Raw genomic sequence first — 22,255 nt, 5'->3', positions numbered from 1 at the left:
GGACGCCGCGTTAAAAGTTAAACAACGCTTCGCCTCTTCTAAGGCTACCCACCGTCTACCCGATCCTCAGCTTTGACAGTTCTTTTATAGGCGGGGCCACCAGTTACCTCACCCGGTGGCACCACCAATTCTGACGTCATGTGACATCATGTGATGTCAGAAGGGAGCGGTGCCACCAGGAGACAAAACCCTTGCCTATAAAAGAGCTGTCAAAGCTTAAGATCGGGAAGATGGTGGGTGAGCGTTGTGATTGACGATGGATTTACATCGAGGGACACTTTATTTTTTTCTTTTTAACATAGGACTTGTCAAAACTTTTTTGGTGAATGGGTACAGGTAAAAAGTACCCAATTCCCATTCACATACGGAGGGGGTCGGGATTTGGGGGCCCCCCCACCCACAGACTCCCACCCACAGACCCCCATACACAGAACCCCACCCACAGAACCCCACAACCACAGCTCAGGGTTGTCAGGAAGAGGCCCTTGTCCCCATCAACATGGGGACAATGTGCTTTGGGGTGGGGGGGAGAGCAGTCCCTGCCCCAAAGCACCCACCCCCCTATGTTGGGGATATGTGGTCTGGTATGGTTCAGGAGAGGGGGCTCGATCACTCCCCCCTTTTCCTGACCTGCCAGCCTGCATGCTCAGAAAAGGGTCTGGTATGGATTTTGGGGGGGGGGACCCCACACCATTTTTTTTTTTTACATTTTGGCATATTTTTTTTTCTTTTTTTTATCTGTATTGCTGGGATTCTGCAATACATTACAGCCGTGAGCAAGTTTAAATGACATTTTTTCCTTTAGAAATGTCAGTATTGCTTCAGCAGGCTCAATACATAGTACAGATGAGCCTCTTTACAGGCAGACTAAGGAGAAACCCCAGGCACGAAATTTAAAGGAATTTTTCATTTTTATTGTTTCACTTTAAGCATCATTAAAATCACTGCTCCTGTATTCATTTAAAAAAAAAAAAATGCATTGATACATGTCCCCCAGAGCAGTATTCAAATCCCCATACACTTTTTTGGCAATAACTTGCATATAAGCCTTTAAAATTAGGACTTTTGATTTTTCATGTTTGTGTCCCATATAGACTTTAATAGAGTTTGCATGTTCGCTAGAACGTTTCCCCTGTTCGAGATGTTCTGGTGTGAACCGAACAAGGGGGTGTTCGTCCCATCACTAGTTGCAAGCAGCAAGTTGCCATTGGAATATAGAACAGCAGTAGCGAAGCCTCAAAGTATACAGGGAATCCAGGAAGTTGTAAGAAGAGATTAAAAATTACAATGAAAGTGACACATCGGCTAGGGAACATTGCCTCAAGGCCGCCACTTCCGGCAGCATCATATCCCATCCCTGGAGTACAAGCCACCCTATCAAAAAGCGTTGTATGTACCTGGTGCCAGTCCATAGGCACACATACATGTGAGTGCGGTGTAATTGTAAGGTTTTACATGGTTTAATAAAGTCGGCTGCTTTGCGCAATTAACCTTTTTTCCTGATACTGTTTTTTGAGTGGTGGTGCATGGCATTGCAAGGAATGGCATTCTGGTACATGTGAATGGTCAAGTTGGTGACAAGATACACAGTGGGTACAACCAAAAAAACGCAGTGAGACCTATCTAGTAATAGATGGTCCTTCTATTATGGTGAGTGTCACCTGGAGCACCTAGAAGTGGTCATGTGTTTATCTGTTACTAATGGCACCAGCACCTGTTCACCTACCTTTTGTTTTTTTTAAGCAACTATTATTTGAATGGGACTTAAGCCCCGTACACACGTAGCGATTGTCGGCCGTAAATATTCGGCCGACGACCGATTTGCCGATTGTAGGCTTGTTAGTATGATGCTTCCGACAGCCGACAGCACATTTTCGGCTGCACAGAATCTGTCCTGCAGGCATTAAAATTTTTGTTGGCCAACACCAGAACGGCCGATTGTTCGCCAGTCAGTACAGATTTCTGCCGACAGACAGCCGATTAGCAAGACTGGGCATGCTCAGAAAAGAAAAAAGACAAGGAAAGTTAACCATCACATGACATCACTTCTGCTGTCGCTGTTGTTGGCCGACAAAATTCGTGTGAAGTCTTTTGCAGTTTTCAACAGACACGACAGCCCTGGAAAAAAGACGGCCGATCGTTCGGCCGACGATCGGTACGTGTGTACGGGGCTTAACTTATACATTGGACATTGGTTGCATTTTCGGGTGTTGTTTATGTATTCATTTTGTGCACTTTTACATGTGGCAAACATTATTATTTTGATTCACATTTTTGGCAGCGCAGTCTATAGACACACATTTGTAGAAAGAGATGGCCAGCAGACAGCTATCACTCACAACATACAAGAGGATTTTTCAAGTAAGCTTAATTCGGATTGTGGTAAATATCTATTGCTTGCATTGCTATTATAATGCTTGCTGAAATTCTAAAATAAAGGTGTTGGCTGTGACTATAAAACACATATTTTTCAGTCTGGAGCATTGACCAAGAACTGCCCAGACAAGTTTAGGCATGGTCAGCAAAGACCTGGAGGCACTTCTGAAATTAGCATTTTTTACACATAGTGGTACCTCAGAACTCGTTTTGGAAACAAACACTTTTGAGCAGATGACCAGTGAACATTCCAGACCGAACAAATCCAACAGGTCTTTCATTCAGAAATCTGAACCAGCACAGTGCAATGCATTGGTGATATTTTAGCTCTTGTCTTGCACCATATTGTTTCTTTTTCTCCATTGTAGTTACAGACACAGTGCTACTTGAGTGACCATTTCTTACCAGTGTGCTTTAAAAAAAAAAAAAAATAGACTAAAGATTATTGTCCTACTACATACAGTACTTAAAAAAAGACCCGATTTAGAAAGGATTGGTTGTATTTTTATACATATATGTATGTAACAACCTACATTTTTTGGGGAAAAAAAATATATGGGAAATAATAACCTTGTAAGTACAAGGTAATCTTTTCCTCACTTAAATCCAAGCAAAGCTGGATGAAATCTTACAATGCTTGGAATGTGTTTAGGAGGGGCTTCATGCATGTGTGTGTGTGTGTGTGTGAGGTGCCCCTGAAAATCTATACCAAACTCAAAGGGTGTGATATGTATTTTTTTTTTTGGGGGGTACACCTTTTTTATGTTTACTTTTGCTGTATAATGTGGCACAACACAAATCTCATTTACAAAGAAGAAAAAAAGATACAGTTTAATTTGCGGGCAAATTACATTTATTGCTAGCACACAAATCCCTCCAAAGATCCTCCAAAATTCATAGCAGACCCTTAGAGGGGAGTGTGTGCTGTTTTTTCAAAAACAAAAAAAGCTGTCAATGACAGTTGTCAAAGTCATTTGCCAGTGATTTTAAAACTTTTCCTTTGTAAATGTGAGTGCTGTTTCACTCTACCCATTTTCCCACTGGGCCATAGCCTTAATGACGTCTACAGCGAGGTTGGCTAGTTCTGGGAGGGCGTACAGGGATGTCCTCCCAGAATCACGCTTCCCGCTGATTACCTGGATTGTGGTAAAGGGCCAATAACAGCAGCCCTTTACCACGCAATCACTCCGTCCAATGACAGAGCGATAAGTTGTCAACAAACCAGCACATGTCCGGTTCAGTTTTCTCCTCTCCTTGCACGCTGTACACAGCGATCGGTACAGCGTGCGAGGAGAGAGACTGTAGCACCGCTCACCCCTGTCTGATCTGTGCATCAATCATGCCTCAATCACGCCTTAATCATGCCCATCGATGCCTCAATCATGCCAATCTGTGCCTCATACGTGCCTCACTCATATGCCCATCTGTGCCTTAATCATGCCCATCCATGGTTCAATCATGCCTCATTAATGCCTCAATCATGCCAATCTGTGCCTCATTTGTGCCTCAATCATTCCAATCTGTGCCTCATGCTTCCCCATCGGTGCCAAATTCATGCCCATCTGTGCCCATCAGTGCCACATCTATGCCATATCAGTGCTCATCTGTGCTACATCCATGCCACAGCAGTGCTCAGCTGTGCCACATCTTTGCCACATCAGTGCTCACTCGTGCCACATTTGTGCTTATCCATGCCACATCCGTGCTCATCTGTGCCACATCCATGCCACATCAGTGCTCATCCTTACCACATCAGTGCTTATTTGTGCTACATCCATGCCACATCAGTGCTAATCTGTGCTACATCAGTGCTCATATGTGCCACATCTGTGTTCATCCATGCCACATTTGTGCCACATCAGGGCTCATCTGTGCCACATCCATGCCACATCAGTGCTCATCCTTACCACATCAGTGCTCATTCGTGCCACATCCATGCCACGTCAGTGCTAATCTGTGCCACATCTATGTCACATCAGTGCTTGCCTGTGCCACATCTGTGCTCATCCATGCCACATTTGTGCTACATCAGTGCTCATCTCTGCCACATCTATGCCACATCAGTGCTCATCCTTACCATATCAGTGCTCATCCGTGCCACACCCATGCCACATCAGTGCTCACCCTTAACACATTAGTGCTCATCCGTGCCACATCCATGCCATGTCAGTGCTCATCTGTGCCACATCAGTGCTCATCCATGCCACATCTATTCCACGTCAGTTCTCAACTGTGCCACATTCATGCCACATCAGTGCTCATCTGTGCCACATCCATGCCACATCAGTGCTCATTCCATGCCACATTAGTGCCACTACAGTGCTTATCAGTGGCCTACAGTGCCTCACAAAAGTGTAATGAGTAGTTAGGAAATTGGATTTGTCATTTTATGTCCCTAGAGCACCTTTCAGTGCTCCCTGAATGTTGGGCCTCTGTATGTGGCTACGCTGTGTAAAGTCTCACATGTGTGGTATAGCCTTACTCAGCAGGAGTAGCAGAATGTATTTCGGGGTGTAATTTTTGATTTGTATATACTATGTGTTAGAAAATATCTTAGAAATGGACAACTTTGTGGAAAAAGAAATTTGTTTTCATTTTTTTGTTTCACATTTTACAAAAACTTGTGGAAAAAAATGACATGTTCAGCATGCGAGGAGAGGAGAGAGACTGCAGCATCGCTCACCCCTGCCTGACCTGTGCCTCAATCATGCCTTAATCGTGCTTCAATCATGTCTCATTCATGCCTCAATCATGGCAATCTGTGTCTCATCTGTGCCTCAATCATGCTACATCAATGCTCATCCATGCCACATCAGTGCTCATCTGTGCCACATCCATGCCACATCAGTGCTCATGCATGCCACATTATTGCTCATCTGTGCCACATTCATGCCACATCAGTGCTCATCCATGCCTCATCCACGCCACATCAATGCTCATCTGTGCCACTACAGTGCTTATCAGTGCCCTATAGTGCCTCACAAAAGTGTAAATGATAGTGAAGAAATTAGATTTGTCATTCAATGTCCCTAGAGCACCTTACGGTGCTCCCTGAATGTTGGGCCTCTGTATGTGGCCAGGCTGTGTAAAAGTCTCACACATGTGGTATCGCCATACTCAGGAGAAGTAGTAGAATGTATTTTGGGGTGTAGTTGCAAGTATGCCTATACAGTGTGTGATAAATAACTTGGTAATATGACAATTTTGTGGAAAAAAAATCTTAAATTTGCAAAGAATTGTGGGAAAAAATTACAATTTCAAAAAAACTCACCATCCCTCTTACTAAATACCTTGGAATGTCTACTTTCCAAAAAGGGGTAATTTGGGGGGTATTTGTACTTTCCTGGCTTGTTAGTGTCTCAAGAAATGAGATAGGCCGACAGTACATCAGGTGTGATCAATTTTCAATGATTGGCACCATAGCTTTTAGACTCTATAACCTTCACAAAGACCAAATAATATATACTTATTTGGGTTACTTTTACGAAAGATATGTAGCAGCATAACGTTTGGCCAACATTTATGAAGTAAAATTACTAAATTTGCAAAATTTTAAAACCGAAATGAAGAAAAATGCATTTTTTTTTAAAATGTTTGGTCTTTTTTCATTTATAGCACAAAAAAATAAAAAACCCAGTGGTAATGAATACCACCAAAAGAAACCTCAATTTGTGTGAACAAAAGGACAACAATTTTATATAGGTACAGTGTTGCATGACTGAGTAATTGTTATTCAAAATGTGAAAGCACTGAAAGCTGAAAATGGGTCTGGTTAGGAAGGGGGTATAAGTGCCCAGTGGGAAGGGGTTGAGCATATAAAAAGTCCCTGCTCCTGGCCAAATCATTTTTTTATTTTTATTTTTATTTTGCATTAGTACATGTTCCCCAGGATAGTGCCTACCTGTGGCATTTTTGACATCCCTATGGTTATTAGCCCAGCCTTTCTCCCGCTGTAACCGACGATCGGGAGTGACCGGAGGACATCGGGTCCGCCGGTCACTCGCGCGGGGGGGGGGGGGGTCTGCGAGCGAGCGGGAGCGTGCCTTCAGCGGCGCGCGCTCGCTCCCTAGACCTTCACATGCTAGCGACGTAGACCAACGTCGATTTGCCTGTGAGAGGCTGACTGCCGACGTAAATCGTCGTTAAGCAGTCGGCAAGTGGTTAAGGACTGTCAGACAGTGGAGCAGGCCATTCGGGGGGGGGGGTAACTTTCATTGTTTTTTTATTTTTCATGTCCGGCAGTGCGGCTGGTGTCATGATTGATGATGGATCTACATCGAGGGACATATTGTTTTTGACGCTTTTTTGGGTGAATAAGTAGGGGTACAATGTACCCCATACTCATTCAAATAGGGCGGCAGGATCTGGGGGCCTCCTTGTTAAAATTCTGATAAACCCCCTGCCCCCAGATCCCCACAACCACCACCCAGGGTTGTGGGGAAGAGGCCCTTGCCCCCATTAACATGGGGGACAAAGTGCTTTGGGGCTCTGCCATGCCCACCCCAAAGCATCCCCTCCCATGTTTAGGCATATGCCCTGGTATGATTCAGGAGGGGGGGGCACTCACTTTTCCCCACCCTTTCCTGGCCTGTATGCTCGAATAAGGGTCTGGTATGGATTTTGAGGGGATCCCACGCAGTTTTTTTATATTTTGGGGGGATCCCCTTAAAATCTGTACCAGACCCAAAGTGCCTGGTATGGATTTGGGGGACCCCCTCATTGTTTTCTTTAACATTTTTGTATTGTCAGCAGAGAGCAAAGACTGTCAGTTACCGACTCTCTGCTCTGCCTCACTACACTCACTGGAACGCTGGGCTGTGGAGGGAACGGGGGTGGCTGGCTTGGGCTCTCAGTGGCTGCCTGAGAGGCCGAGCCAGGTGCCAATCTCAGGTGATAATGTCCCAAATGTCCTTCTCATATGGCCTCTATTCTCTACAGCTTGTATCCACATGTAGGTAGTGAAGCAATTTATTTGCATACATTTCTCACTGCAGTGGAAGAGAACCACAAAGATTTTCTCTTGATGTGTTGTGCTTTGAAGTGCAAATTAGCATCTCCTTAGGGCTCCTTCACAGGGGTGGAGTCTATAAGCGCATCTGCCTGCTCTGTGGAGGTTCTGTCTGCTAAACTCAACTGAGTAGGTGGATGACAAGTCTGTATCCACTCCGCTTATGCAGAGTGAACATGGACATACCCCCCTTTCCTCTATGGGTGGTTGGATATACACAGATTGCCTTTCTGTTTAAAGAGCAAATCACTCCTGCGCTTGAGGGGTGGCCTTGCGGCTGGTATCCTGAAAATGCGATTCAGGTCGAATTGTAGTAAATTCAGGCTGTGCTGCCACTCTCAATGGGTCGTGGTAACCCAAAGCAGATACTGAAAAAGAGAAATGGACAGAGGGCACACCAGCCTAGCGCATTATCTTTAAAACAATTTATTGTAATAGACATGTATACACATTATACTCACAAAACGATTATGAAACACAGGCAATAAGCAATGAGGGACCACCAGGGATCTCCACTGGGCATCCTCAGCTACAGCAGGCCGTGGAAGGATGTAGACCTCCAAAAAAAACGCTTACGCGTTTCGGGGTGTTCCCCCTTCATCGGAGCTCAATAAATTGTTTTAAAGATAATGAGCTAGGCTGGTGCGCCCTCTGTCCATTTCTCTTTTCCAGTATCTGCCTTTCTGTTTACATCCGACTGTTATCCGATCCGCCAGGTGGATAGGGAATAAATCCCCCATCCGACTGTTTTAGCAGATAGGATCAGATGGCAGGTGTAAACTGACACATGTCAGTTTACATTCGCTGCTAAATAGAAGGCAATTGATGAAAAACTGACAGGTGGACCCGATCTGTCCACCCATCTGAAAGAGCCCTTAAAATATATATATTAACAAAAGTATTGAGACACTTGCCTTTACACACACGTGAACTTTAATGGCATCCCAGTCTTAGTCTGTAGGGTTCTTTATTGTGTTGGCCCACCCTTTGCAGCTATAACAGCTTCCACTCTTCTAGGAAGACTGTCCACAAGGTTTAGGAGTATATATGGGAATTGTGACGAAACCACATTTTTGGGTTGTTTATTCGTATCCTGCATTCAATGGACCTTGGTACCGAATACCTTTTCCCCTTCAGCCAGGTGAGCGCTATTTGGCGTGGCTGCCCCTAAGACCCAGATGATCCAACAATACTCCTAAGACCCATGGACAGTTCACCTTTTTGGGTAAATTTGGAGACATTCAGCACTCACCAACTGCGACCACTGAACTTATGGAACATTGTATGAGCTTTGCCTCATAGACTATTGTAGGTCGGAGTCGGACAGTCTTCTACTGGGGTCTCCTGCTATTGTCTGTTTAATAAGCTGTTCTGTGTTTATAAGTAGGATAATGTGCAATGTACTTTGTTTTAGCCTTGTTGGGGGCCAATCTGGTCACCCAGGCTGGTTTTAGTGCTGAGTTAATTAGCATGTTAATTATAAAACATTGTCTTGGTCTGGATTTCCATTCACTTATTGTTTCTGTCCAGGTGGCTAGTTCATTAGCTGTCACGAACCGACAGGACTGGTAGTGGATCCTCTGGACCAGAGAGGCGATGGCACGGGTTGTACTAGAGGACCGGTTCTAAGCAGTTACTGGTCTTCACTAGAGCCGGCCGCAAGGCGGGATGGATTTGCTGCGGCGGTAACTACCAGGTCGTGTCCCCTAGTAACAACTCGACCCCTCTGGCAGCTGATATGGCGTGGTACACAGGGAGTAGGCAAGAGCGTAGTCGGACGTAGCAGAGGTCAGGGCAGGCGGCAAAGGTTCAAAGACGAGTAGTCGGTAGCAACGGGTTCGGCAACAGGCAAAGCAAACAAACACAGCAGGGAACGCTTTCTCAAAGGCACAAGGCACAAAGATCCGGCAGGAAGCTGTGGGAGGAGAAGGTATTTATGGGTAGTGCACAGGTGAAGCCTAATTAAGTCAGCACTACCTCTCACAAACCTTAACCCTTAATAACCACTTTAGGCCAGGCACCAATCACTGGTGCACTGGCCCTTTGAATCTAAGAGTCCCGACGCACGCGCGCACTAGAGAGCGGGGACGCACACACCGAGACGCTGGAGTGCTGCCTGGAGGCATACGCTGTGAGCGCTCCGAGGCCAGCAGGGGGCCCGGAGCGCTCAGCGTAACAGTACCCCCCCCTTTGGTCACCCTCTCCTTTTGGTACCGAGGAACTTGAGGATGAGACTGCGGTCCAGGATGTTCTCCTCCGGCTCCCATGACCTCTCCTCAGGACCGCAGCCCTCCCAGTCGACCAAAAAAAATCTTTTCCCCCGGGAGATCTTGGTCGCCAAGATCTCCTTGACAGAGAATATATCGGAGGTACCGGCGACAGGGGTGGGAGAAACAAGCTTGGGAGAAAAACGGTTAAAGACAGCAGGTTTAAGAAGGGAAACATGGAAGGAGTTATGGATTCGGAGGGAGGGAGGAAGATGGAGCTGATAAGAAACTTGATTGATACGACTCTTGATTTTATAGGGTCCCAAGAAACGAGGGCCCAACTTGTAACTTGGGACCCTAAATCGGATGTACCTAGAGGAGAGCCACACCTTGTCACCCGGGTCCACGACCCAAATAACGGACTTGCCATGGGAGGAGGGAAGATCTGTAATAAAGTCCATAGCGATGTGAGACCAGGGAACTTCAGGAACAGGTAAAGGCAAGAGGAGACCCGTTGGTTTCTGGCGAGGCGATTTATCCCGGGCGCAAATCAGGACGAAGTCCGAGACATCTTTCTCCAAAGAAGGCCACCAGTACCTTTGGGAGATTAGTTGGAGAGATTTTAGCACCCCTGGATGACCGGCAAAATGGGAGGCGTGGCCCCACTTGAGAATTCGCAACCGCTGACGTGGAGGTACGTAGGATTTGCCAGGAGGAAGAAGGCGCAGGTCCACGGGAGCGACTGTAATAAGGCGTTCTGGAGGGATAATATATTGAGGTGTTAACTCGTCGCCCACCACATCAGAGGAGCGAGACAGAGCATCTGCCCTAATGTTCTTACAAGCCGGACGGAAATGGATCTCAAAATTAAAGCGGGCGAAGAACAGAGACCAACGGGCCTGACGGGGATTTAATCTCTGAGCAGACTGGAGATAAGCCAGGTTCTTGTGGTCCGTGAAGATGTACACAGGATGTGTGGCGCCCTCGAGTAAATGTCTCCATTCCTCCAGTGCCAATTTAATAGCCAGCAGTTCTCTGTCCCCAATGGAGTAATTTCTCTCTGTGGGAGAGAATGTCTTTGAAAAGAAGCCACAAGTTGAAGTCTTGCCCCTGGAGGACTTCTGGGTGAGGACAGCTCCGGCTCCCACCGAGGAGGCATCCACTTCAAGAGAGAAAGGCTTGGTGGAATCTGGTCTAGAGAGAACGGGTGCAGAGGCAAAGGCGGATTTCAGGGACTGGAAGGCTTCCTCGGCTTGGGAAGGCCAGGATTTGGGGCTAGCTCCATTTCTTGTGAGAGCCACGATAGGAGCTACCAGAGTGGAATAGTGAGGGATGAATTGCCTGTAGTAGTTCGCAAAGCCCAGAAATCTTTGTATGGCTCGGAGACCAGAGGGACGTGGCCAATCCAGAACAGCAGAGAGCTTGGCTGGGTCCATTTGAAGTCCTTGGGCTGAGATAATGTATCCCTGGAAAGGCAGGGAGGTCCGTTCAAAAAGACATTTTTCAAGTTTAGCGTACAGGCGATTCCTCCTAAGACGAGTAAGGACTTGTCGCACATGGACCCGGTGTTGGTCCAAATTGGAGGAGAAGATGAGGATATCATCCAGGTATACGACCACGCAGGTGTAAAGTAAGTCCCTGAAAATATCATTGACAAATTCCTGGAAGACAGCAGGTGCGTTGCAGAGGCCGAAGGGCATCACCAAATACTCAAAATGGCCGTCCCTTGTGTTAAAGGCGGTCTTCCATTCGTCTCCCTCACGGATACGGATCAGATTATAGGCCCCCCGAAGGTCCAATTTAGTGAAGATCTTTGCCCCTCAGAGACGATCAAATAACTCAGAGATTAAAGGCAGAGGGTAACGGTTCTTGATGGTAATTTTATTAAGACCTCTGTAATCAATGCAGGGGCGGAGGGAGCCGTCTTTTTTTTGTCACGAAGAAAAAACCGGCCCCAGCAGGAGAAGAAGATTTTCTTATGAATCCACTCTGTATGTTCTCACGTCTATAGTCAGACATGGCAAGAGTCTCAGGAGGTGAGAGAGGATAAATTCTGCCCCGAGGTGGAGTAGAACCGGGTATCAGGTCGATCGGGCAATCATAGGGTCGGTGAGGAGGAAGAACCTCAGCTTGTTTCTTGCAGAAGACATCCGCAAAGGAATGGTATGGCTTGGGCAGCCCAGGAGGCGGAGAAACTTGCGGGTCCTGTTTGACCAGTGCAGGCTTGAGACAGCGGTCAGAACAGGAGGAACCCCAACGCAGGATCTCACCGGTGGACCAATTCAGGACAGGACTATGACGTTGAAGCCTTGGCAGACCCAGGAGGAGTTCGGAGGAACAGAAGGGAAGGACAAAGAACTCTAAAGTCTCGGTATGAAATATTACGATGTCCATCTGCAGAGGCTGGGTACGGAACTGCACGGTGGCAGAGAGTCTCTCACCGTTAACAGTAGAGATGAAAAACGGCTTGGGTAGACGGATTGCTGGAATACGGTACTTGTCAACCAAGGAGGCGTGAATGAAGTTGCCAGCTGAACCGGAATCCAAGAAGGCGGTTGCAGAGAAAGAGGACTTGGAAGTGATGATCAACTGCACAGGTATGATTGATGAGACGTGGAGAGGAAGAATCCACACCTAGCAACGCCTCTCCCACGTTTACTAGGTGCGAGCGTTTCCCGAACGCGGTGGACGAAGAGGACCATCTCTAAGGAAGTGCTCGGTACTGGCACAGTACAGACACAGGTTCTCGTCTCTGCAGCGGCTTCGTTCTTGCGGAGTCAGGCGTGACCGATCCACCTGCATGGCCTCCATGGCGGGAGGCCCAGTAGCGGGTTGAGGTGGACGCAGAAAAACGGGAGTCAGACGAGGGTAACGTCTAGGACGAGCTTTTTCCTTTTCAAGGAGGAGTTCCTCTTGTCTTTCGGTGAAACGCTTGTCTATCCTAGTGGCCAGCAAGATGAGGTCACTAAGAGTGGAAGGAAGCTCACGTGCAGCCAGGACGTCCTTTATCTCGCTGTTAAGTCCCTTCTTGAAGGTGGCGCAAAGGGCTTCATTGTTCCAGTTCAGCTCAGAGGCCAGGGTGCGGAACTGAATGGCATAGTCACCCACGGAAGAATCTCCTTGGGTCAAGTTTAGTAAGGCAGTCTCTGCGGAGGTAACCCGGGCAGGCTCCTCAAAAACATTCCGGAACTCTAGGCAGAAGCTCTGGACGGAAGCGGTGGCAGGATCTGCACGGTCCCATAGTGGTGTAGCCCAGGCCAGGGCCTTCCCGGACAGTAAACTGAGAATAAAGGCTACCTTGGCTCGCTCAGAAGGAAACTGGTCGGACAGTAGCTCGAGGTGGAGAGAGCACTGCGACAGGAACCCACGGCACTGCTTTGGATCTCCGTCATATTTGTCTGATAGGGACAAACGGATTCTGGAACCGGTGGCAACTGCAGGCGGAGGTGATGGCTGTTGCTGAGAAGGCAGGAGCTGCTGCAACATAGCGGTCAACTGGGCCAGCTGTTGACCCTGCTGGGCCACAATGGTGGTGAGGTCTGCTAGGCTTGGCAGGGGAACATCAGCGGGATCCATGGCCGGATCTTACTGTCACGAACCGGCAGGACTGGTAGTGGATCCTCTGGACCAGAGAGGCGATGGCACGGGTTGTACTAGAGGACCGGTTCTAAGCAGTTACTGGTCTTCACCAGAGCCCGCCGCAAGGCGGGATGGATTTGCTGCGGCGGTAACTACCAGGTCGTGTCCCCTAGTAACAACTCGACCCCTCTGGCAGCTGATATGGCGTGGTACACAGGGAGTAGGCAAGAGCGTAGTCAGACGTAGCAGAGGTCAGGGCAGGCGGCAAAGGTTCAAAGGCGAGTAGTCGGTAGCAACGGGTTCGGCAACAGGCAAAGCAAACAAACACAGCAGGGAACGCTTTCTCAAAGGCACAAGGCACAAAGATCCGGCAGGAAGCTGTGGGAGGAGAAGGTATTTATGGGTAGTGCACAGGTGAAGCCTAATTAAGTCAGCACTACCTCTCACAAACCTTAACCCTTAATAACCACTTTAGGCCAGGCACCAATCACTGGCGCACTGGCCCTTTGAATCTAAGAGTCCCGGCGCGCGCGCGCCCTAGAGAGCAGGGACGCACACGCCGAGACGCTGGAGTGCTGCCTGGAGGCATACGCTGTGAGCGCTCCGAGGCCAGCAGGGGGCCCAGAGCGCTCAGCGTAACATTAGCTCAGGTTAATTATGTTTCTGTATACAATTTCATCTGCATACAATAATGTAACCAGGCTCACCTGACCTGGTGGGGTATATATTCTGTGTGAGGTTGTTCAATAAAAGTTCCTTTTGTACCCTTCATCTAGTTTCAACTGATGATTGGGAATGAGATTTCTGTGTTGCTTATTCTTCTTCTATGCTCACTAGGATTTTGGGAACGATTGCCTCAGCGCTCCAGGGGAAAAGGGCTATAGTCACGGGAAGTCTCTAGCCGGTTCGGGAGTGTCTGGAAGAACAGGTATACGGGATACCAGCGTTTTTTACAGGAATGTTTGACCATTTTTCCAGAAGTGCATTTGTGAGGTCAAGCACTGATGTTGGAGAGAAGGCCTGGCTCACAGTCTGCGATCTAATTCATCCCAAAGGTGTTCTATTGGGTTGAGGTCAGGAGTCAAGTTCCTCCACCACTAACTCACTCATCCATGTCTTTATGAACCTCTGTGTACTGGTCCAAATAATTTGGGAGAGGGGGAATTATGGTGCGGGGTTGTTTTTCAGGGGTTGGACTTGGCCCCTTAGTTCCAGTGAAGGGAACTCTTAAGGCATCAGTATACCATGACATTTTTGACAATTTCATGCTCCCAACTTTGTGGGAACAGTTTGGGGATGGCCCCTTCCTGTTCCAAAATGACTGCGCACCAGTGCACAAACCAAGGCCCATAGAGACATGGATGAGTGAGTTTGGGGTGGAGGAACTTGACTGGCCTGCACAGAGTCCTGAGCTCAACCCGATAGAACACCTTTGGGATGAATTAGAGTGGAGACGGCAAGCCAGTCCCTCTTTCCAACATCAGTGCTTGACCTCACGAACGCGCTTCTGGAAGAATGGTCAAACATTCCCATAGACACACTCCTAAACCTTGTGGACAGCCTTCCCAGAAGAGTTAAAGCTGTTATAGCGGCAAAGGGTGGGCCAGCTCAATATTGAACCCTACGGACTAAGACTGCGATGACATTAAAATTCATGTGCATGTAAAGGCAGGTGTCCCAATACTTTTGGTAATATAATGTATTTGCTTAAAGAGAGGAGGTGTGTTCAAGGGGTAAGGTTGGTAGAAAAACAGATGGTTGTTAAAGAAGGGCAGAAGTCCTCAGGCTCTGGTAATGTTATTATTTATCTGCACAAACTATAATATTAGGGGTATATTTACCCCCCCGTGACAAGGCTGTGTGTGTGTTTCATACTTACATAGTCCAGTGAGCGCAGCTCCCCCCTCCAGGAATGGGAGAGGCTGCATCTGCTCTGCCTTCTCCCGACCCCTCTCTCTCTCCCTGTGCCCACCCACACACTCAGTGCAGCCCATGCGTGCTGTATGTGAAGGAGATGTGTGGGCGGGAAAGTTTAATTTAAGCAGCCAAAGCTACATGAACATAGTCCTCTGACTAAGTGAGTAAGATGAGCACTGTAACCAGAGTTACTCCTCCCTACCCTCTCATCCTGTCACCCCCCCCTCTCTGTCCCTGTCACCCCCCTCTGTCCCTGTCATCCCCCTCTGTCCCTGTTACCTCCCCTGTCCCTGCCACCCCCCTCTGTCCCTGTCACCCCCCCTCTGTCCCTGTCACCCCCCTCTCACCCTGTCACCCTCCCTCTGTTCCTGTCACCCACCCTCTGTCCCTGTCACCCACCCTCTGTCCCTGTCACCCCCCTCTGTCCCTGTCACCCCCCCTGTCCCTGTCATCCCCCCTCTTTTGTCTATGTTACCCCCCTCTTCTGTCCCTGTCACCCCCCTTCTGTCCCTGTCACCCCCCTCTGTCCCTGTCATCCCCCCCTCTGTCCCTGCCCCCCTCTTTCCCGGCCCCTACTGTCTCTCCCTGTCCCCTCTGTCTCTCCCTGTCACCCACCCCTGTCCCTGTCACCCCCCTCTCACTCTCCCTGTCACCCCCTCTCACTCTCCCTGTCACCCCCCCTCTCGGTCCCTGTCACCCACCTCTGTCCCTGTCACCCCCCCTGTCCCTGTCATCCCCCTCCTCTGTCCCTGTCACCCCCTCCTGGCCCTGTCACCTCCTGTCTCTCCCTGTCACCCCCTCTCTCTCTCCCTGTCACTCCCCCCTCTGTCCCTGTCTTCCCCCAGTCTCTATCATCCCCCCTCTGTCCCTGTCACCTTCTGTCTCTCTCTGTCACCCCCTCCTCTGTCCCTGTCACCCCCTGTCCCTGTCACCCCCCCATCCCCATCACCCCCTCACTCTCCATGTCACCCCCTCTCTCTCACCCCCCTCTCTCACTCTCTCTCACTCTCCCTGTCACCCCCTCTCTTTCTCTCTGTGTCACTCCTTCCTTCTTTCTCTCCATTTCACCCCCTCTCTATCCCTCTCTCCCTGTCACCCCTCTCTCTCTCTCTCCCTGTCACCCCTCTCTCTCTCTCTCCCCCTGTCACCCCCCCTCCTCTCTCTCTCCCCCTGTCATCCCCCTCTCTCTCTCTCTCCCTGTCACCCCCCTCTCTCCCTCTCTCTCTCTCTCTCCCTGTCACCCCCCTCTTTCTCCCTGTCATGCCCCTCTCTCCCTCCGTGTCACCCCTTTTACTCTCTCTGTGTCACCCCTTTCCCTCTCTACGTGTCAGCCCCCTTTCCCTCTCTCCATGTCAGCCCCTTTGCCTCTCTCCATGTCAGCCCCCCTCTCTCTCCGTGTCAGACCCCTCTCTCTCCCTGTCACTCCCTTTTCTCTCTCTGTGTCAGCCCCTTCTTTCTCCCTGTCAGCCCCCTTTCTCTCTCTCTGTGTCAGCCCGCTCTCTCTCTGTGTCAGTCCCTCACTCTCCCTGTCACCCCTTCCCTCTCTCTCTGCCAACCCCCCCTTTTTCTCTCTCAGTCAAACCCCCCCCCTCTCTCGGAGGGGGAGAGGAGGGGGGAGAGGGGGGAGAGGGGGAGAGGAGGGGTAGAGGAGGAGGGAGAGGGAGGGGGGGAGAGGGGGGAAGGAGGTGGAGGGGGATAAAAAAACACACATGTGAGAGATCAAACATATATATGTATATATATATATATATATATATATATATATATATATATATATATATATATATATATATATATATATACACACACACTATACAGTCAGTTATAGAATCTCAATGTGTTTTTAATTGTTCACTTACCACCAGGGCCAATGGTTCTCTCTCTCCAATCACAGGCCCTGCCTTAGCGCTTCCACTAAGGAAAGTTAGGCAGCCATGCTCCTCCAGCTGTGTCTCACACACACACCTCCATGTATCGACCCCCGGAGCTCCAATGATCAGATACTCACATGAGTTTGCTCTGCTGCTGGATAAAGGGGAGGGCAGAAGGACAGAGCAGAGTTGACTGTAGTAACTGATCTTCACATGGATCATGGGAGGGACCGGGGATGGACGATCACTGCTTCTAAAGCACTGGACTGCCACCAGAGAGTCTCTGAGAGAGACAGACAGGTCACAGACTGTGACCTGTCTGTCACTGATCATAGAGGCACGGGCAGCCTCTGTTCTGTCACTGTAAGTGTCAGGACTCGGATGTCAGGCTGGTCCTTCAGTGCTGCCGCGGCGCCCCTTCACTCAGTGATGGTCCGGAGCGGCTACACGGCACAGGCGGCGGCGGGACTCGGGAGAGGGAATGGGTTCTGTGAGTACAGAAGACATGGATCCTGTGTTTCTGTGAAGCAGAAACACTGATCCATGTCTTCAAGTAGTAAAAACACCCCCCTCCCCCCAATAGTTAGTAAGCACTCCCTAGGCACACATTTAGGCCTTTGATTGCCCCTGATGTTAACCCCTTCCCTGCCAGTGTGATTAGTACAGTGACAGTGCATATTTTAAGTACTGATCACTGTATTAGTGTCACTGGCCCCTAAAAAGTGTCAATTAGGTGTCTGATTTGTCCGCCGCAATATCGCAGTCCCGCTATAAGTCACCAATCGCCGCAATTACTAATAAAAGAAAAAGTAAATATCCCATAGTCTGTAGACGCTATAACTTTTGCACAAACCATTCAATATATGCTTATTGGGATTTTTTTTTACCAAAAATATGTAGCAGAATACATATTGGTCTAAACTGAAGAAGAAATTTGATTTTTTACATTTTTTTAAAGGAAGTGTTGTTTAGAGCGGAAAGTAAAAAATATTTTGGTCGTTCTTTTTTTCTGGCGCAAAAAATAAAAAACACAGAGGCGATCAAATACCCCCAAAAGAAAGATCCAATTGTGGGAAAAAAGGGCATACATTTTTTTTTTGGGTATAGTGTCCCATGACCGTGCATGGGACACTATACCCAATGTCAGTTAAATGTGGGCAGATTTCTGCACTAAAGATTAAAAAACAAAAAAATTAGTGTAGCCAAAGTGTAAAAAATAATATGAAGGTGTAACTATGAAAGAAGAGGGAAGCTGCACACATGAACCTATAGAGAATCCTGCAAAATTGGTAATAATATATGTGTAGCGTTTAACCCATACATGTATACATAATAATTAAAAAAATAAATATGCGACAAGTGATGTCCAATGCATCAAAAAAATAATAATAGTAATAGTCCGTAAATTCTTAAATAATAGTCCCAACAAATATGTGCACAAATAAAATATTAAATTCCAGCATCTGAATGTGATTCGTATTGTTGAAAGAAATATTTTATATATGTAGCAAATCCAAACTTGTAGGTGCTGCTCCGTAGAGTGATATTGCAAAAGGGCACACAGGCGAAAATGAGAAAAGGGAGGCCGCTTACCAGATGTAATTGGTCATCCAAATTAATGGATAAACCTCAGTGCGCTTTAAGAGAGTATTGGCAGGATCCACCCAGTTCACCTCTCACCGATATCAGGCAACAGGCACTCAGTAGCATGTGATCAGAGAATTCCGAGATCATATATAAAACAAGATATATGGAAAATACAGCGTGATACCATACGGAAAATTGGGGGAAAGAGAAAAAAGTGGGAGATTGCACTCACACATGAGACCCCATAAATCCCGTGTATCTCATATGAATCGCAGGTAGAGAAAAAATGCACCACAAATCCCAGCAATACGCACACCCGTGAGTAATCACCAACAATGAACATCCAAATGTACCGCTTACCAGATATATCTGGTCACCCAATTAAGGGATAGACCACAGCAGGCTTCGTATACACTCGTAGAAGGGTGGAGTCAGACGTGACGTGACCCCAGAGTCGGCTTACTACTATCTATGAGGACGCTGTTGTTTGTTTCTGTATGCAGCCGTTTGGGATTCATGCCTATTCTGATGCTTATTATGTGAGTGCAATTGTTTTAATAAACATTTTTACGTTTAAAACGGTATCACGCTATGTACGTACCCCTTCCTTTTATCTTTTGGAAATCGAGCCCCTTTGAATGTCTCAGCATACTTGCCATAAATCATCACCTCTGTGAACTTCTACGAGTGTATACGAAGCCTGCTGTGGTCTATCCCTTAATTGGGTGACCAGATATATCTGGTAAGCGGTACATTTGGATGTTCATTGTTGGTGATTACTCACGGGTGTGCGTATTGCTGGGATTTGTGGTGCATTTTTTCTCTACCTGCGATTCATATGAGATACATGGGATTTATGGGGTCTCATGTGTGAGTGCAACCTCCCACTTTTTTCTCTTTCCCCCAATTTTCCATACGGTATCACGCTATGTATTTTCCATATATCTTGTTTTATATATGATCTTGGAATTCTCTGATCACATGCTACTGAGTGCCTGTTGCCTGATATCGGTGAGAGGTGAACTGGGTGGATCCTGCCAATACTCTCTTAAAGCGCACTGAGGTTTATCCATTAATTTGGATGACCAATTACATCTGGTAAGCGGCCTCCCTTTTCTCATTTTCGCCTGTGTGCCCTTTTGCAATATCACTCTACGGAGCAGCACCAACAAGTTTGGATTTGCTACATATATAAAATATTTCTTTCAACAATACAAATCACATTCAGATGCTGGAATTGAATATTTTATTTGTGCGCATATTTGTCGGGACTATTATTTAGGAATTTACGGACTATTATTATTCTTTTTTTTTTTTTTATGCGTTGGACATCACTTGTCGCATATTTATTTTTTTAATTATTATGTATACATGTATGGGTTAAGCGCTACACATATATTATTACCAATTGTCAGTTAAAGCATTGCAGTGCTCTATCACAAAATATGATCTGGTCCGGAAGTGGGGTAAACCTTCTGGAGCTGAAGTGGTTAAAGCATAAGTTGAGCCAACTTTTCATCTTAGTTTTGGATAGAGTGGGGACGGGTTTACGCTGCTATCTGGAGTTCATTTACCCTCACTTCCTTTCCTGCTAACAATGTTTTACCAGACAGGAAGTAAGGGGATCTCTCCAAGAGCAACTAAGCAGAAATAAAAATATTTTACTTTAGTAGAGTAGGGGAGGCCTAGAATCTCTGTTAGATTTTTATTTGTCTACATCCCTGTTGCCTGTTTTCCCCCATTTCCTATCTAGTGACACCATTGTCAGCAGGACAGGAAGTTCGTGTATGTGTCTCTATCAAAGACCCAACAAGTATTTGTGGCCGTTCTGCTTAAACCAAAATTAGAAAAAGTTTTGGCACGACATACATATTGACCTTTTTACAGATTCTGAGGTTTATTATAAACAATACATAGCTGTATTTTCATATTTTCCTATCCTTCAGCTGTGTTAAGAAGATACAAAAGTCCCTCTAATTTACAGATGGGACCAGTCCACTGCAGGAAGTGTTCCAGTTAATAATGATCTGTGTTTGCTTCTTTTGTATAGCTAAAACTCGTTTGAACTTGCTGTTGCTTTTTTCCTCTCTTGAGAAGCAAGACAAAGTTCAGATGATAAGCATATATAACTTGCAGAAAGAGCTTGTGTAATTACAGCCCTTGTAGGATTTCTGTTCCGCTTCGCTTTCTTGGCCATGTCGTGATTTACATGTTTGATTGACAACAACACTTACCTAACTACTGGATAACAATAAGATTGTGAAATAGGACCACATGAAAAGAATGATTTATTACTATTGTAAAAGGATCACATGTCAGGTTTTGCAATGATGTACATTGTCAAAGTGTACAGAAGATAGGCACAAGACAGAGAGGACATGTACCACACAGCATGCAGTGCATTTTGGCAGTGGAACCATTAGTAAAAGCCAAAAATATTTTTATCTTGTTGTTTGAAAGCCCATTTGTGCCTACATCCTTCAAAATAACCCTAAACCAGGGATTAGAAAAAGGAAAAACATGGGTCAATGGGACTTTAAATGAGGCCAATCACTTCACATTACAGTAGTACACATGTTAGTGAAATTATAGCGTAATAACAAATTACATGGTAACAATTTTGCAGACATGATAAAGTTCACGTTAAAAAACATTTCATTGAGCTCATTCATATTGAATAATTATCGTAGACACTATAATTTATTAAAAATATATTAGCAATTGTATACGTAATGTTTTAGAGTATACATGGTTATACCAGATGGGAATACATAATTGCACATTGCTTGATGATCCAGACATTAATGGGCATCCTGTAACTCTATGCGTTTTGTGGATCAATGTCCACTTCCTCAGGAGTAGATGCACCAATCATTCTAAAAATATGATAAAAAAAAAGACCAGAGTAGCATTGTATAAAAAAATGCATAAATCCCCAAAATTTGAGAAACAAATGTATATATAGGGGCCAATGGTCCTAATATTTACAGGTCAGCTCAAAAGAGTGAAGGGAAAGGGGAGTCAGGGAGTCTTGCAGCCCTGTGAGTGGGGGGTGCCAGGGAATGTCCACCCCGGGGGCTGAGGTGATGTGACCCAAACGGACCCCGAGGGCAAGTGGAGGGCAGGGCAGGCCAGGTGTCCATGAAAGGGCAAATCCATAATTTGAGTATATAAGTGATGGCACACTTGCCAGTAGTGATCTATGAAGAGAAAAAGTAGTGGTATACTGTACCGTATGGATTTTCAGATACCTGTTGAGTAATATATGAAAAATATAAAATGAATATAGTGTGACTAATAGATATAGGTTAGAGCAAAAGGAAAAACAACGTGAGCTTGCCCATGTGGTCAAAAAAGATGAATGCGGATTAGAGACAAATATCATGCAGTGGTGATCCCACGCAGTCTTACTTGTCTGGGTCCATACTGTAAAAACAAATCCACCATGTCAACCTGCAAGGAAAACCAAAAAAGTGAAGACCAGAGGTCCTGTTAGTGCGTCACTACCACTTATGAATGGAGGTCAGAAGCGGGCCTAACCGCCATACACCCTGTCATAGTTGGTGGGTGTAGCACCTGCTAAGCATGATCAATTCAGGTAAATGAAGCTGCTCTGCAAATGCCCTGCAACCTTGTGCAGTACAGCAAACAAAGGTTTAAAGTAGGCAGCATTATGTTGCTTTCTCACCACTTGCTTTAATGTCTTGGAC

Source organism: Pelophylax lessonae (genome assembly GCF_965119305.1).
Source record: "Pelophylax lessonae genome assembly, chromosome: 3".
Lineage (NCBI taxonomy): Eukaryota > Metazoa > Chordata > Amphibia > Anura > Ranidae > Pelophylax > Pelophylax lessonae.
This window is presented reverse-complemented; position numbering follows the sequence as displayed.